Source organism: Adiantum capillus-veneris, chromosome 19, assembly GCF_014529385.1.
Source record: "Adiantum capillus-veneris isolate H3 chromosome 19, ASM1452938v2, whole genome shotgun sequence".
Lineage (NCBI taxonomy): Eukaryota > Viridiplantae > Streptophyta > Polypodiopsida > Polypodiales > Pteridaceae > Adiantum > Adiantum capillus-veneris.
In genome coordinates, this window is record NC_140949.1 from 25225732 (window position 1) to 25243273 (window position 17542).

General features: G+C 41.7%; 1 non-coding gene across 1 annotated transcript; it reads right to left on the minus strand.

Moving 5' to 3' along the window:
- Positions 1–15389: 15389 nt before the first annotated feature.
- LOC147433716 (RNase MRP) lies at positions 15390–15670 on the minus strand. The gene has a single exon (XR_015185413.1).
- Positions 15671–17542: the final 1872 nt, after the last annotated feature.

The window sequence follows — 17542 nt, forward strand, 5'->3', positions numbered from 1 at the left end:
TAGAGGCCACAAACTCGGCATTAGCCCCTCATAACATTTGTATTTCTTCCCCTTGCTGGCGAGTTGTTGCAGTCAACTCTTCATTTTGAGTGGACAACTCGGCAATGCGAGTCTGCGAGGCCACTACCTGCGCTTCCAACTCATTTACTCTTCCCTCTATGGCGGAGGCTGGCCAAGCCACACGAATAGACTCTGCAAGACTGCTCAAAAAAGTGCCGCATGTCTGCAATTGGTCAGCGGGGGTCGCTACCGTAGCCTCCCAAGGTAGCGCTGCGGGAAGAGTACCTCCCGTCGAGGCAGCCGCATTGGTAGTGCCAAAAGTTTCCGGTTGAGCGGGAACATCCACAACCGGAGAGCCCATCCTCAGCAGAGTAGCGCTTGCCACTCTCTCCTGCATTCGGCGGCGCCAGCGTGCCATCGCAGAATCCTCCGAAACAAGAGATGCTGTTGCCGGAGGTGGTGTAGAAAATTGTTGTTCCTCCCTGCCGCGCTTGCAGTTTGCTGATCCTGCACCTGCAATGGCCATCTCCTGGGCTCCAGAGGATACCACTACTGTCGATGGACCTGGCAAATCCTTAGTGCCAACATGCTGCACCTATGTTTCCCTCTCAGTAGGCACTGCCAAACTTTGCGTTTGTGACAAAGGAGCAACAGTCCCTTGGACCACCAATCGATCATCTTCAAAGTGGCAGAGAGGACGCAGGGCGAGAGGAAAAACTTCTCTTAAAAGAAAAATCAATGTGAGAAGTTGGCCAACTTTTGTTTTGGTTGGGGTATTTCTCCCCAACTGTGCCATCACTCTTTGGCACTCCACCAGCACTCGTTCTCTGACAACCGCTGCCCAAGCTACTGGCCCAAAGTTGGCCAAATGCAAAACATTTCTTGCTCGGGTCGAAATGGTATAGGTTTTGGCTTGTAGCCAAATCACCTCGAGAAACTATCGATACGCATCCCTGGTTGCTACATCGGACAACCCTGAAAGCTTATACTCCCCTTTTACTTTCAAGCCAAACTCCTGCTCGACATCTGCAGTAGGGATCACATGAGAGGCACGCACCACGCCATCGTTGGGCAAACAGAAACACCTGGAGATCCTTTCTACTGTCAACTGAATCTGTTGACTATTCAGCACCACAATATCGCCAGTAGCCAGTTGCTCAATCAAACCTACTGCCTGCGGGTGAACTGGTATCCCTTGCCAATCCAAGTTGGCGAACACACGCAGCCGCAAGTCTTGCAGCCATGCGTCCACTCATTGAAGCGCTAGCTGCTGTACATGAGTGAAAGGGATACATTGCAGGAGGGAAGCTGTCATGGCGACGATCAGATGAAGGAGCAGAGAGTATAGAACTAAGAGCGTGCGACACACTACACAGGAGAAACACAATAAGAATCGTCTGCATGTAGTAACCCTCTCACAATGAGTTCCCAAAATAGGGCGATCCACGGTGTCGCAACCATCATAGTTCCTTTCCCGCTTTCCAAGATTGCATGCAAAAGAATCCCCAATCATGATTAGGGCGGCTTCCGGCTCTTGTACCACAGCAAAGGGGCACTGAATCGGGGTAGGTGAAACATAATGGCACATTCTGAAACCATTGACCGGCACAGAAATAACCTCCCCTCGTAAATTCGCCAAATAAAAAGAGATGGGCCCACATGCTTGAAAAATCCACAATGGTCCTGACCACCGTAATTTAAACTTCCCCGGCATCTTCCCGAGGCGGGAATTAAAGACAAGGACCAGTTGTCCCCGAACAAATTGCCATGCTTTCGGGCGATCCAACCATTTTTTCCGCGTAGACTGCAGATCCTGCAGCACCGCAAAGCTATTCAGCCGCTCTTCGTCCAATTCCTGCAAAACATCCAATCGATAAATCACAGAATCCTCCGGCAGAAGCCGATCCGCAATCAACATCCACATACTCGGAATCACATGCTCCACCGGGGTGATTGCCTCCATGCCAAATGCCAACTTAAAAGGCGTCAATCCTGTTGCCGCTTTATAAGCTGTCCGATAGGCCCATAAGGCGGAAGGAAGTTTCACATCCCAATCTGCTCGATTCATATTCACTAACTTTGTTAAAATCCGAATCAATTGCTTATTAGTTGATTCTGCTTGCCCATTCGCCTGAGGATAATATGGAGAAGATTTCCTGTGCAATACAAAATAAAACCGTAGCATTCTCTCCATCACCTTATTCAAAAAATGACTTCCCCTGTCACTAACCAGCTCAATAGGGCAGCCATATCTAGAAAAGATATCCTTATATAAGCATCCCACCACAGAAACTGCAGTATTATCTCTCAAAGGCCATGCCTCCACCCATTTGGTAGCGTAATCCGTGGCTGTCAAAATATACTTATTACCTGTGAGAGCTGCCACTGGTTTAAAAGGACCAACAAAATCCAAACCCCACTTTTGAAAAGGCTCCAAGGGTAGAACTGGCTGAAAAGGCATTCTGGACCGTTTGGTAGGTTGCCCCAATCGCTGACACACATCACACTGTTGCACATAATTTCTCGCATCCTGAAACAATGTGGGCCACCATAATCCAGATTGGAGAACCTTTCGAGCTGTGATTAATGCTGCAAACTGACCTCCCACAATACCAGTATGGACTTCCTCTAATGCTGTTTCCTCTCCTGTGGTAGCACACATCTGAGTAACACCTCTGCCACCGTACGATAATAGAGCTTTCCCATAATGATCTCAAAATTCCTGCTTCTAATAGCCATACGTTTCCTCTGATGTCTGGACAAGAAGGAAGGCATTTCGCCGCTATCGAGAAAATGAAACATCTCCTCATACCATCTCCATGGGATGCTCGGAATGACCCTTGCCTGTTGCGAAACTGTGATATCCTCTGCAACTACTCCTATTAGAAACAGAGACGCATCCGAAAATTCATCAGCTACACCCGTCGGCGGTTCACCGGAATCTAACCTGGATAGGTAGTCAGCAACCGCATGTTGAGCCCCTGGTCGATGTATGACCTCAAAGTCAAATTCTTGCAGCAGCAAAAGCACCCATCTGGCCAATCTTTCCATCAAATTATGTTGCCTTACCAGGTATAAAAGAGCCGAATGGTCCACATGGAAGAAAAAACGTCGGCCCAACAGATAGTGCCAGAATTTCTTCACTGAATAAATCATCCCTAAACATTCCCTTTCGGTTACTGAATAATTTCTTTCTACGGATGATAATCGTCTACTAGCATAATAGACAGGTCGGAACCATCCTTGACTTTGTTCTTGCATCAGCACACTGCCAATAGCTCGATCCGAAGCATCCACAAACACATGAAAATCCTGACCCCAATTCGGTGCAAGCATAATCGGAGCTTTGGATAACTGAAGTTTTAATCTCTGAAAAGCCAAGTCACATTCCTGTGTCCATTCAAAATCTATAGAATGAGCTGCCTGAGTAATCGGGATTGCCAAATGCGCGACAAACCACAAATGCCTCCCATGCCAACGAGCTTGACCCAGGAAAATCTGACACTGTTTCTGGTTCCGCGGTGGAGGAGCTTCCATAATTGCGGCAATTTTATCCGGATCCACAGAAATACCATCTTCAGAAATTAGATGCCCCAATAGCCTGCCACTGCGAACAGCAAATGCACACTTTAAAGGATTCAAACTACATTTCACCTCTCTGCATTTCATAAAGCATAACCGTAATTGCTTCAAATGCTCCAATTGCGCTCCAAAAACACTGAGATCATCCAGAAAAATTCTCATAAAATCCGTCAAATAAGGACCAAAAATTTGGAACATATCCCTTTGAAAAGTGGAAGGTGCATTCCGCAATCCAAACCACATCACTGTGTAGGCAAACACACCCCATGCGGTAATAAAAGTTGTTTTTGGCTGATCCCGCAATGCCATTCGGATTTGATTATATCCACTAAATCCATCCAAAAAAGTATAAATCTCATTTCCTGCTACATCATCCAAAATGGAATCCAAAAATGGAAGAGGAAAAGGATCTGGAACAGTAGCCGCATTCAATTCCGGTAATCCACACAAATTCGGATTTGCTTGTTTTTCTTTGGTACGACCACAATTGGAGAAATCCACTCCAGATTATCAATAGGGGTAATAAAACCCACTTCCAACAGGCGATCAATTTCCATCTTTACTTGCTTTGCCACATTCGGATTCATCCTGTATGAGTGCTGCTTCACTGGCACCGCATCCGGTTTCAGATTTATCGTATGCTGATAAAACTTAGGATCCATTCCCTGCATATCCGCATATTCCCATGCGAAAACATCCTTAAACTCTGTCAATAACATGATCAAATCATCTCTAAAACTTGCCTCCAGCTACTTATTAATGTATATGGGCTGCGACTCCGCTTGCTCCCCCAGAAAGACCCTCTCTAGTTCATCTTCTTTCACCCTTGTAATTTTTTCCATTTGCGCCTCAAACGCACATTCTTGCTGAATAACGTCCTCCAATGATTCAGGACTTGGAAGCTCCTATTGTTGCTCCCCTATTCCTGCTGGAATTCCTGAAACCCCCACCGAATTCCCTTTCGGAATCAGAGAAATATCCGCAAGATATAAAGAAACCAAATCCGGATTAGCTTTTAGAAATTGTTCCTCTTTATCCTCTTCTAATCCTTCCACCATATTGACTGTTTCTACTATCACCGGCCATGCTGCCTGAACTGGCTGTTTGCATGTTCCCAACATCACCCGCACTTTCCTTTTACCCTTTTTCACGGTAAGCATATTTGCTTCCCAATTATGCTTTACCCTCGCTTGTCGTAACCAGGGTCTCCCCAAGATAATGTGATAATCCTGATTATGATCTTCAATATTTAAGACTACTAAGGAAACAACAAAGGATAGGCCTGCCACATCCAAAACAATGCCCCGAAGTAAACCCATTGGTTGCACTCTTCTTTGATCTACCATGCGGACTACAAAGGGTGCAGGCTCCCAATCACTGAGGCCAAAACGCTCACAAGCTGCTTGAGTAATAATGTTTACTCCCACTCCTCCATCCAATAGTACCTTGTCAATGTATGTTCCATGGTATCTAACTGAAAGCTCCGAAATACGGGTATCCGTGATCCTATTCGCCGGCAACGGGACTGAATCATCCTCCTCGCTTTCAACTTTTCCAATGGAGACTTCCCTCAGCTCAGTGGACATTTGTCACAGCAATGCATTATGGAAATTCGAGACCAATTTCAGTAATGACCCTAGAGGTACTTGTATTGGTGACGTGAGGACCTCTTTCCAAACTGAATTCCAATCCTCCTGTTCTTTAATATCATTCTTATTTCCAGTTTTTCCTTCCTTTATTTCCAGGCCCACAGTCGATGGCATAGTCGATGGTCATGCTGTCTTCACTGGTGGTGCGGATTGTGGCAACCAGGACACAGTCTTTTTCCGCACTTCTTCCTGAGCCGTTCAATCCGGAATCTTCACATCGGGAGTTGGAACCACATTTTTACCCGATCGCGTGATTAATGAAACCACTGGATAAGACTCCTCCAGTCCTTCAATCTGAACCATAGCCACACTAGGTTGTTTCCCTGCAACGCGTTCCTGCTTCTTTCGATCGTATTCCATAGCTTCAGTACACTCAGATCGCCAGTGTCCATCCCCCAAACAAAAAAGGCATGTCTTGGGGCGATTAGGATCTCGACCACCTCTTCCACAACCTCGTCCTCCCCCTTGACCCCGTCCTCCTACTTGACCTTGCAAAGGCGTCTCTGATGTATGAGCATGAGCCATCGCCACAGCAGGCTCTTGTCCCTGCCCTATCTATGGTTGTTGCCAGGTAGAAGAGTCCCCTCGACTCCGACGACCCCGGCCATTGAAATAACATTCCACTGTATTATGGGTATTGGTCGTGCAAATCGCACACCACTTATGATTCATTGCGTACTTCTGAGCAGCATGGCCCGGATTCTGACATTGGGTACACCATAGTTCCTTCAGACTTTTAGCCACCGCAGCGGATTTCGACGATCCGGATGAAAGACCTTTCCTGTGACGCTTAATTTTTTTCCGTGGTGTCTCTTCCGATTCTTTTCCCGAATCGCTGTTGCCTGAGTTCGAGGAATCTGATGCTGCGGATTCCGACTCCGAACTATCACTGCCACTGTCTTGCGACTTGGGATGAGATTTCTTATTGTCTTTTTTCTTTTACTTCTTTGGAGATTCTGTATCCTCTAAAGCCTCTCCTGCTACTACAGCCCTAGCGATTACATTATCTAGTGGAGTAGTTACCTTATCCACTGTTGCCATAGCCGTTCTGAGATCCTTGTTGATCCCCCGCATAAAATAATCATTCAGCACTTTGGCTGCCGGCCTTTGTGCCTGAGGTACCCTCTGCAAAAGCATCCAAAATTTTGCAGCATAATCCTCCACTGGCAATGACTTCTGCCGGAGCGTTCGAAGCTTTTCCAAATGTTGAGGGACTGTCTTTTCCGTTCGAAACCTTCGTAGAAACGCTATGGATCTGTCAGCATACGTCTGAAAATGATCATCAAGGTATTCGGACAACCATTTCGCAGCTTTCCCCGAGAGTGTAGATTCAAACACTGATTGTTGATGGAGCAGAATCACCACCCCAGGATGATTCAATCCATAAGCTTTATTGAATTGGCGCAAATGTGCATTAGGGTCTTTGCTTGAAAGACCTCGAAACCGACTATACTTAATCTGAGGATGAGCCATCACCCCTTGCCCAACTATTCCTCCTCCTCCCGGAAAAAGCTGACGAGCACTAGGAGGTGGAGACAGTGGCGGAGATACCCCCGGACTGCTTACCGAAGATGGTGATGGAGCAACCTGTGTGGGTGAGGGTGAACGTACGACAGGAGGACATGACTGACTACGTGGAGTACGCCTCGCTCGCCGCAACCGCCTACCACGCACCGGGCTTGGTGATGGAGATACAGATTCCTCAATCTACGCGGTGAAGAAAAAACAAATTCATCCGAACCGCCTCTCCTCCGACGTCTTCCTACAATTGGAACCACAGGGTCAGGCGGACCCTACGACCTAGTGCGCATGCATATTCATCGCAGGTCGTCCATCACGCATCGAGGTCGCCAGATGTAATGGCTATTGCCCACACAGGAGCAATAGACATTACAGGAATGATTACCCGCAACTACATTATATGAACATCAACATATAGAATGACAATAGAAGTAAGTAGACAGTACGCAAGCACATAACACCTCTTGCTTCATTCATGTGTGATCCAAACACAGGGTTACAACAGTAGATGCCATGAATATCATAGAGATTGGTTGAGTTACATCAAAAGACAGGTATGCCCCTCCATATACAACCGCTTCTCCAGCGGAGATCGGGAACGGTGCACACACTCCTGTCCCATGATATCCTGTGAAGAACTGCCGCTACGGCCGTCGCATAGCGCATGACTCCTGATCCGCAGTGTCCAAACCTCCGTAGGACCGCAGGGCCGCATGTGCGGCTAATGCCGTAACACTTGCATGCTAAGGAGAGAACCAAAGTCCAAATTTGATTCTGCTTGTACCAATCTAGATTGATTTATATGTTTAAAAAGATATTTTTTAATGTCTCGATATAGTTTAAATTGTGCATGGCCCAAACATGCGGACATGCGAGCTCATGACATCTTGAGGATGGAAAATACATTGTGATGCTTTCTTGTTTCCTAATCATGATTGCAAGGGAGATAACTTGATTCCTTGATGGTAAGGAGGAATTATAGAAGGTTTCAGTTGGATTTTGTAATGAACTATTGAGATTGATGTCTTTTATGAGTGAAAAGTATTTCATGTATAATACAGTGATAATTGCATTGAGGAGGATTGACATGTGGTATGGTTAGTTGTAGCATCTTTGTATGGTCCAGGTGATGATGCCAACCAGTGATTTGGATTATCTGTATATGAAATGGTAATGAATAAGTATTTCTGGGTATATTCCTGTGTGTTTCTGGGTATGTTCCCGTGTTTTTGTCCAGGATCAGTGTAGCATCCTGAAGAGGCCGGTTTGCTTAACTCACTAGTCGGCATTGATCTCTGTCACTAGTGGGTATAAGATCCTTTTGAAGCTCAGGCTTGTGGAGGTGTCCTCAGTGGCCCATGACCTGAGTGTTGGTCATGCAATGTTGGGATACAAACCGTAGAAGCAAGATTCTCTTCGTCCATAGGGGAGAGAACGGATGGGTGGCCCGATTGATCCTTAAATGGTCCGAGGATCTCCAATTTATTGTTTTTATATTTGGTTTGAATTTATTCATGAACTGAGTTGTACAAGTTATATGGTTTTGTTATTAATGCATGTCTCATATAGGATTATGACTCAGCATCACTCCGTGTTGACACTCTCTTTCTCTTCCTCTCTTCTCTATCTTATCTCTCTCTCTCTACTCAAGATAGCATCAGGTGCTAGGTATTTTTGAGTTAGTCCACTACTACTCTAGGGTGGGCACGGGAGACCCTTCCTTTTGGGTAGCCCAAGTCGTGGGCCAGATATAATGTCTATTTTGCTTCCATTGTGTAAATCAGAGTTAAGAAAATCAAAATGATAAATATTGAATAGACCCAGAGAGGTGGGGATATCTCATCTGGCATCAGATCCTAGGTTATATTACGGGAAGACCAAGGACTATGTAGGAAACTGACATAGGTTGACATTAGAGGATGTGTCCTTAGAAGTGCACGCATATATGCATGGTTAAGTAATAATTGTTGGAATTTCAAATTTATGGCTTGGTTGTTTTTTTTATACTTGAGTGATTAGAAATTTCGAGTTTATGCTGGTTATAAATTAACATCAACTTGTTTTTTTTGTAGATGACTAACTTATCATTTCTTTTTGGTATTCATGTGAAGTTTGTGGTTAAAGTGACACGAGTTATTATGTATTGCAATATTGAAGATTACCTAATTCCAAATACCTTTCCTACTTGGAGGGGGTACCTACAGTCACAGCTGGAGTTTAGAGATACCTATGAAGACAAAGAAGTGATGTACCACTGGGGATGCGACAGATTGGCCATAGGGGAGTTGAGGAGAGATTATTATGTACTATATATTGATGCATTTGAGCTTTTTTGAGTACCAAATAGTGAATTTATACTTGCAATAAAGTTAATTAATCTAAACATGGGTTGTGGGACTTTTCTCAAAATCATATTCAATATTATAGGAGAGAACCCTTGAGGAAATTCACTTTTGTCGATTCCAGCAAGTCTCAGAACATATGTTTCACGCGCACTTTGGATGTTTATACCGCAAAAACCCTCTACATATTAAGATTAGCTTCAACGACTACTATTGACCTACTTGCTACAATGATCACACGTGTACAGGCAGTTGGAATCTACGATAGGAGGATTTGGAGTACTACAAATTCAAGGACTTGACGTAGGAAGCCGCCAACAACATGTGGCTTCAGGATTACAAAGGAAAGTGAGAGAGCAAGGCTCACGAGTGGCATAGAACAGGAACATGGGCATCCACAGAGGTCACTCCTGTGATGGAGCCACCATCATCTCCAAGATGGTTAGAGATTGATTGATCACTCTGTAGCCATTCACCTAAGAAGACTTTGATTACCACATGGGATGGTAATTGTCTCTCAAAAATCATAAAACTCTAAATCAAAAGCTAGAATAAATTCTCTAGTTATCTATGTTTAGAAAAAATTGGAAAAGTTTTATTAGTAGAGCTATAACATGATCCAGTATGATGGAGATGGATGAGGTATTCATGTTGTATGTGAGGTTCTTGTTGTTGGAGCTATATATAGATAGACTCTATATATACCTCGAACAATTGTTGGAGCTATACATAGAGTCTGTCTATATATAGCCCTTGGTAACCCTAGGTCCTCTCTATATATTGATATCTTGTGTGTGTATTCTACACACTTTGTAGATGCAATTGATGGTGTCTTATCTCTCTCTCTCTCTCTCTCTCTCTCTCTCTCTCTCTCTCTCTCTCTCTCTCTCTCTCTCTCTCTCTCTCTCTCTCTCTCTCTCTCTCTCTCTCTCTCTCTCCTCAACATGGTACCAGAGCAAGGCTATTCTTGGAAAAGCAAAAGTCGTTCCCTTCTCTAGGATCAAGGGCAAAATTTGTTGATGAAGACATTTTCTACAAATATTCATTTTTTGAAAACAGTCCATGCGGGCTGAGGGAAAATGCCGTTTTGCACGTATTTGTGTCTCACAAGAAGATCGAGATTTTGCACCATTTGGGAGATACGTCAAATTTGTTTTGGGGTGAAATTTCTCTCTCTTTGACGCTTTCCAACACAGTAGAAGGTGCCTTCAAGAAGAAGATCTTTCTCTATCTCTTGTGCATAAAAGCATAGCAAAAAGATAAGGTATGTTGGGTGTCTCTCTTTGTCTACTTGTCTCTTTTCAACGTTTGCATCATGAGAACAACACACATAAAGCGGTGCTAGAAAGGTCATCAAGACAACAAGAGTGTGAAGGAGCATCTTCTCTACCACCATCATCATCTTCCTCCTTAGCTAAGTGCTACTTGTCTCATCACGCGTTGAAGTACATTATATATGCTTGTTTTCCGAATTAATTTTGTACACTCTTTCTCTTTTCATAACACGTAGGTGCTTCTTGCATCCACAAGACTTGTGGATATTTTCTTATAGTATCATAGGCAGTTTGAAAAATTAGTTGCAGGGTGTTTTTAATATGAGCGATACACTTAAGAGTATGTAATTTTATTTTGTTGATTCCCTAAGCTAAGTGCTTGTTTCTTTCTTGCATCTGCACGTGCATCATCTTGTTATTTTCCTTGTGTGAAAACTTCTTTCACATATAGTTTAAGGATTGGATTATGTTAGCTTTCGGTACAAAGAGACAAAAAATCACCTGAGACAGAGCATCTATTTATGCATGGGAGTGGTGTTCTACTTTTGGTGGCCTATGTTCCTATTATACACGTTTATTTCCTTCATGCTCCTATTATATATGTTTGTTTTGAAGAATAATACCTATTTCCTTTGTTGACATTCTTATTCCATCAGTGGTACAAATATTTAATATTCGGCCACTCATACGAATCAATTTCATCTAAAAGATTGTCATAGTCATTAATCGTTTTTGTTGGTCTTTATCCTCATGCACATTGGATTTGTCTCGATCATGCACACTCATTTCGTGAGATAAGGCTCCTCGTCAGTGTATAATTTTAGCTCTTAACCATTCATTCATGCTAGATGTTTATTCGGTATCAATATCATATGCTATATGGGACTTTCTTATCATTATGTTTGAGAAGAAAACTGTTATAGAGATTTTGTACCTCCGTAATCTTTTGGGAAATTAGTTCCAATTCAAGGCATGTACATCTATGTATAGTCACATTGAATCACTTAATGGTATTATGAATCAACTTTGGTGTATATATTATAGTTACATGTTTCTTGTAATCTCGTTGGTTGATGATCTTTTTATCTCATGACTTTGTAATCATTACAAATTACTTGCTCGTGGAATCGTGGTGATGATCATTCTCCATGATGATAGCCTTTGGTACAGACTATAGTTACATGTGCTTATCGTAATCTACATGATTTGATACATGATTTTACTGACGATCTTTTTATCTCATGACTTCAAAATAGTTACAGTTTTAATTACTTGCTTGTGGTCATCTCAATGTGATGATCTTATTCACAATGATGATAATATTTGGTATAGACTATAGTTACATGTTGATCGTATTCTCGGTGATGATCTTTTTACTTGACTAATTGTAATTATCTCAGTGATGATGATATTTTTTGGCATATACAATAACTTGATCTTATTATTGAATCGTTACAAGTTATAGTTATAGTTACTTACTCTCGGTCATCTCGGTGATGATCCCATTATAGTTACATGCTTATTGTAATCTCGGTGATGATCAGATTATTTGACAAAATGTAATCATCTCAGTGATGATAATCTTTGGCATATACAATTACTTACTGCTCATGGTCATATCGGTGATGATAGTCTTTGGTATAGACTACAGTTATAGTCTTTGGTATCTCGGTGATGATCACATTCATGGTGGTGATAGTCTTTGGTATCTCAATGATGATCACATTCATGGTGATGATAGTCTTTGGTATAGACTACAGTTATATGCTTATCGTATTCTCAATGATGATCTTATTACTTGACTAATTGTAATAATCTCAGTGATGATAATATTTGGCATATACAATTACTTGTTGCTCATGGGTCATCTCAATGATGATCACATTCACAATGATAATAGTCTTTGGTATATCCTATAGTTAATGGCATATACAATTACTTGTTGCTCACGGTCATCTCGGTGAGGATCACATTCATGGTGATAATAGTCTTTGGTATAGACTATAATTATATGCTTATCGTATTCTCGATGATGTTCTTTGGCATATACAATGACTTGATCTTATTATTTGACTAATCGCAATCATCTCAATGATGATAATCTTTAGCATAGACAACGACTTAACCTTATTATTTGACTAATTGTAATCATCTCAGTGATGATAATCTTTGGCATAGACTATATTTACATGCTTACGATTATCTCGGTGATGATTTGATTTTTTTATCTCATGAATTTGGAATTGTTACAATTACTTGCTTATGGTCATGTCGGTGATAATCACATTCTCCGTGATAATAATCTTTGGTATAGACTATATTTACATGCTTGTCGTAATCTTGATGGCTGATGATAGTTTTATCTGATGACTTTGTAATCATTACATACAGTTACACTTACTTGCTCGTGGTTAACTCGATGTGATGATCTCGTTATTTAGATCTCATAATATTTATTTGAATTTGTTTTATACTCTTATTGATGATCTTGTTGTTTCGATCTCATCGTGTTCATTTGAATTTGTTTCATACTCTTTAATCTTTTGTACAAGAATATAGTTATTTGCTCATCGTCATCTCAGTGATGTTGGTCTCTCGTGTGACTGTTCTCACAAATAAGGAAGTTTTTTTTTGTCCTTTTTATGGCTTCAAGGAAGTTTGGCTTGTGTGCAAAGAGGGAAAGCAGTTTGGAAGGACTTGTTTTCTGTTTTTTGGACTTTAGTGATGCTTAGCATCATGCAGCTACTACTCGAGAGGCTTTATAAGCATGCCACTATTTCTTGGGAGGCTTTGCAAGGTATGCACCATCCTGCCTTTGGTATGATTTAATTGGTTTTGTTTTGTATCAAATTTTGTGATTCCTTTGTGGACTTTACAGATGCTTAGCATGCGACTACTGCTTGAGAGGCTTTGTAAGCGTGCCACTATTTTTTGGGAGACTTTGGAAGATATAGTTAACGATGTGTTCTACTATTGCCCATTACACTACAACCAGCCTTGGTGACTTGACAATTACTATTTTAGCATGCAACCTCAGTGACTTGAAAATTAAGATTATAACAGGTTTGATGAGTTTGATCATCTCAATGATGCCTTTCTTATATGTTATTTGTATTTTCATGATTACATATGCACACATATTTTTCAATTTTGTGTTAGTATCATTTGTATCTATGTTATCCATAGAGCAGTGGCATGACCCATCTCTTATGGCATTGTGCTTGTGTTATGATATTATCCATAGAGTGGCGTCGTGACCCATCTCTTATGGCATTGTGCTTGTGTTGTGATATTATCCATAGAGCGGCATCTTTTATGACATTGTGCTTGGGTTGTTATGTCATCCATCGAGAGGTGTTGTGACCCGTCTCTTATGGCATTGTGATTGTGCTGTGATATTATCCATAGAGCAATGTCGTGACCCATCTCTTATGGCATTGTGCTTGTGTTGTGATAGTTTGCACATAACACAATTATATAATTTTTTGTTGAGTTCATGATGTTATTAGATTATGCTGCCCGGATCTAAAGAGAAGACAATGATATTATAGATTATGTTGCCTAGATTTAAAGAGAAGGCAAGGACATATCAAAGACAATGAGTGAAGCTTTTTACTCATTTAGTTTTTAGCAATAAATTCATGAATGCCTTTGTATAGGCTCATTGTATATCAAGGAGTGATGTAGCTCCTCAAACATTGTTTTGTAATTGCAATTAAATATTAATATAACAGTAAATGTATATAGAGCTCTGGGTTTTTCCCTTTATCCCCCAAGGGTTTTTTTTCATCCACAGTTAGGGACCTTTGTTTGAGCGGGGTTGTTGGAGCTATATATATATAGTCCTAGGTAACCCTAGGTCCTCTCTATATATTGATATCTTGTGTGTGTATTCTACACACTTTGGGGATGCAATTGATGCTGTCTTCTCTCTCTCTCTCTCTCTCTCTCTCTCTCTCTCTCTCTCTCTCTCTCTCTCCTCCTCCTCTCAACACTTGTGCACCTTGAAATGAATAAAATTGATCTTGAAAACTTGATGGAAATGAATGAAAAGAAGAAAATTTTGGATGATCTAGTGTGGACCATGTTATAGAATTGATATTTTATTATCTATTGCAATTGACAGGTGGCAAAAGCATCAGCAAAAAATGGATTATGCAGAAGGATGTTACATGTTATGTATATTTGGTTATTCAAGTGCTCTTTATGAGCTTTGGCCAATTATGTCCGACCGGCCAGTTTGTACTCACTTTGAGCATTCAAGAAATCTATAAATTAAATACGTGCAAGAGGGAAATGCTCACTCTTGCACGAGGGGAGATTGCACCTAGTGTCTGTGTATTCTTCTCTCCTCTTTTCTCTTCTCTTCTCTCTCACCGTGCTGGCGTAGCACTCCGCTCTCGGAGGTGCGCCTGCACGTGCTCTCTCAATCGCTCTCGCTCTCTGTCTTTCTTTGTTCGTGTATCTTGCGATCATGCGACCACGTGATTGTGCCAGGTATGCCGATTAGTCTATTTTATGTTGTTTATTATGTTATTTCGAGTATGTCGCAGGGGAGTCACGCATCCATTTGTAGCAGTGGTATCAGAGCTTAGGATACGCTCCAAAACTAAAGATTTTAACCAATACCAGCTAAGTATTTTGCTTCTTACGTTTAGATTCCATTAATTGCTTCAATGTGTAGTTAATGATTTTTTCTGAATTAAAAAGAGTGCTTTCTTTATTGTCATAATATAGTGATTATTAGTATAATTATGCTAATTAAACGTATTATTAGAATAGGTTAAACTTAATCTATGGCGATACTCAGGAACAAGAAAAGAATAGTACGTGTCCTTAGATAGGATGTCACGAAATTAGAATCTCTGAAGGTTCGGCTATGACTCACAACATAGGATAAAAGGTGAGGGAAGTTCGTAATCGACGAGTGAGATCTTAATTAGCAGGGTTTGATATAGTAGTGTGAGGTTTCAATTTGCTATAGCTGATAAGTAATCCACCAAATAAATAAATAAATAAATGGCAAGGAGGTAGTAAGCCCCGTTCTGTTGCAAGCGAGAGTGCATGATTGTGGTATAGTCAACTGCTCCCCGGTATGACGTTCCAGTGGAAAGGGGCTCCACACTTGTCTCAGCCCCAAGTATCCAGCTAACGCCAAATGGAAGGAGGTCTGCCCTTTCAGGCTCACATTTCTGTGCAAGGAGGCCTCGCCCTCTACAGGCGGCCCCCTAACTCGGGGACTTTCACTCGGCCCGCATGCGTAAGCAGGGTGGGAAGTCGAAGCACTCCTCCTTCCTTGCCCTATCTCTCCTAACCATGCAACAAGGATGAACAACCACGACCCACCAATTCTTGGCCTGCCATGTAGCGGTCGAAAACAAACCTGAAGTGCTGCCTTCCTCTTTCCCTGTCATTCACCTAACAAGCAGACAAAGCAGTTGATCTCTCTCTTTCTCATCCTCTCTTTTGTGCCAACCACCCACCTTGTATTGTTCTCAGCTTCTCATATTCACCTACCTACCATGCAGTGGGCATTTGCCAATCTCCGACTCTCCCTTTCTCTCTTTAGCGTCTACCCAATGACTTAGTCTCTCCTTCGCGCGACTCGGTGGCCAAATGCTCTCACACCTAGCAGCCACATACACACATGCACCAACCTAAGCCGGAAACTCTCCACCAACCCCCTTTTTTTTGGCCAATCTATTACCCACCGCTCCCTTTTTCTCTCACTCGATTAACGACTTTGAGTCCCCTCTCAGTCGATTAACTTTTCGAGGACGAGGAGAACATAGCGACATCACATGACACAAATCTGCAGGTAAGTTCTCTCCGCATTTTCATTTTTGGATTTTGGAAAATATTCTTAGAAACACAAGTAATTCTACACTGATAACACTCTCTCAAATACTCATAGTGCTACACATATTTCTTAATACCATTCCACAGAGAACAACAACGTTACATAAATTCAACACATCTAGCTCACTTATCAGCTTGATAACCATTTGTTTCTTGAAAGAAGGCATGGCTCTTTTTATTACCTGCATTCTCTAACATTGCGCCAATACTTGTATTAAATGAAATTGCTATTGCGATCATTTCACATTGAGATATGCAACTACTCACGTGAGTCGCGGTGCTTTCAATTAAATGCCAATTTGTCAGTACTTTGTTACTCAATCTTACTCCAATGTGGTGTGAAACAGGTAGTACATTTTTTTAATGTTTTTATGCCCTGCCTAGTCTGTTGGTCACATGCACACAGATCCGCCGATTTAGGCAGTGTGTAAATGCTCGTCTTGGTGTAGATTCACCGATTTAGGCAACACCAGTTATCTGTGCAGATCCGTCGATTTAGGCAGCACAAGGACAAATTGCAAAGTCACAATGGTAAATACAGATTCGCCGATATAGGCAGCATTAGTGCAGACTCGTCGATCTAGGCAGCACGTCTTATTGGTGTAGATTCGCCGGTTGAGGCAACACCGATCACGAAATCATGCTGCATTGGTTGGCCACCACTGCAACTGGTATGATTTTGTTACCCGGGTACATAATGAAAGTGATTTGGATTTGGACTTATATTGTGGAATTAATATTGGATTGGGATTTGGTATCTGATGATTATTTTATCACGACAGTGTGTATGTGATGAGACTTGACATTATGAGATCGATGATGAGTGTGACCAATGATATCCTGATTCATCAGGGTATGACATATACTGCTTATTCTAGTGGTATGGGACACTAGAATAGCTAGTATGTGGATGACAGCAGGCATAAGCAAATATTGTCTAATTTTATAAATTTTTTTACTATTTGATACAGATTTCTAATCATTGTTTTTGACAAGTATTATTTGCAGATTTCTATCTTCACAACTGAGGACAGTTGCTTTCCAACGGAGAGGTATGTTATAGAATTGATATTTTATTATCTATTGCAACTGACAGGTGGCAAAAGCATCAGTAGATAATGGATTATGCACAAGGATGTTACATGTTATGTATATTTGGTTATTCAAGTGCTCTTTATGAGCTTTGGCCAATTATGTCCGGCCGGCCAGTTTGTACTCACTTTGAGAATTCAAGAAATCTATAAATTAAATACGTGCAAGAGGGAAATGCTCACTCTTGCACGGGGGGAGATTGCACACAGTGTCTGTGTATTCT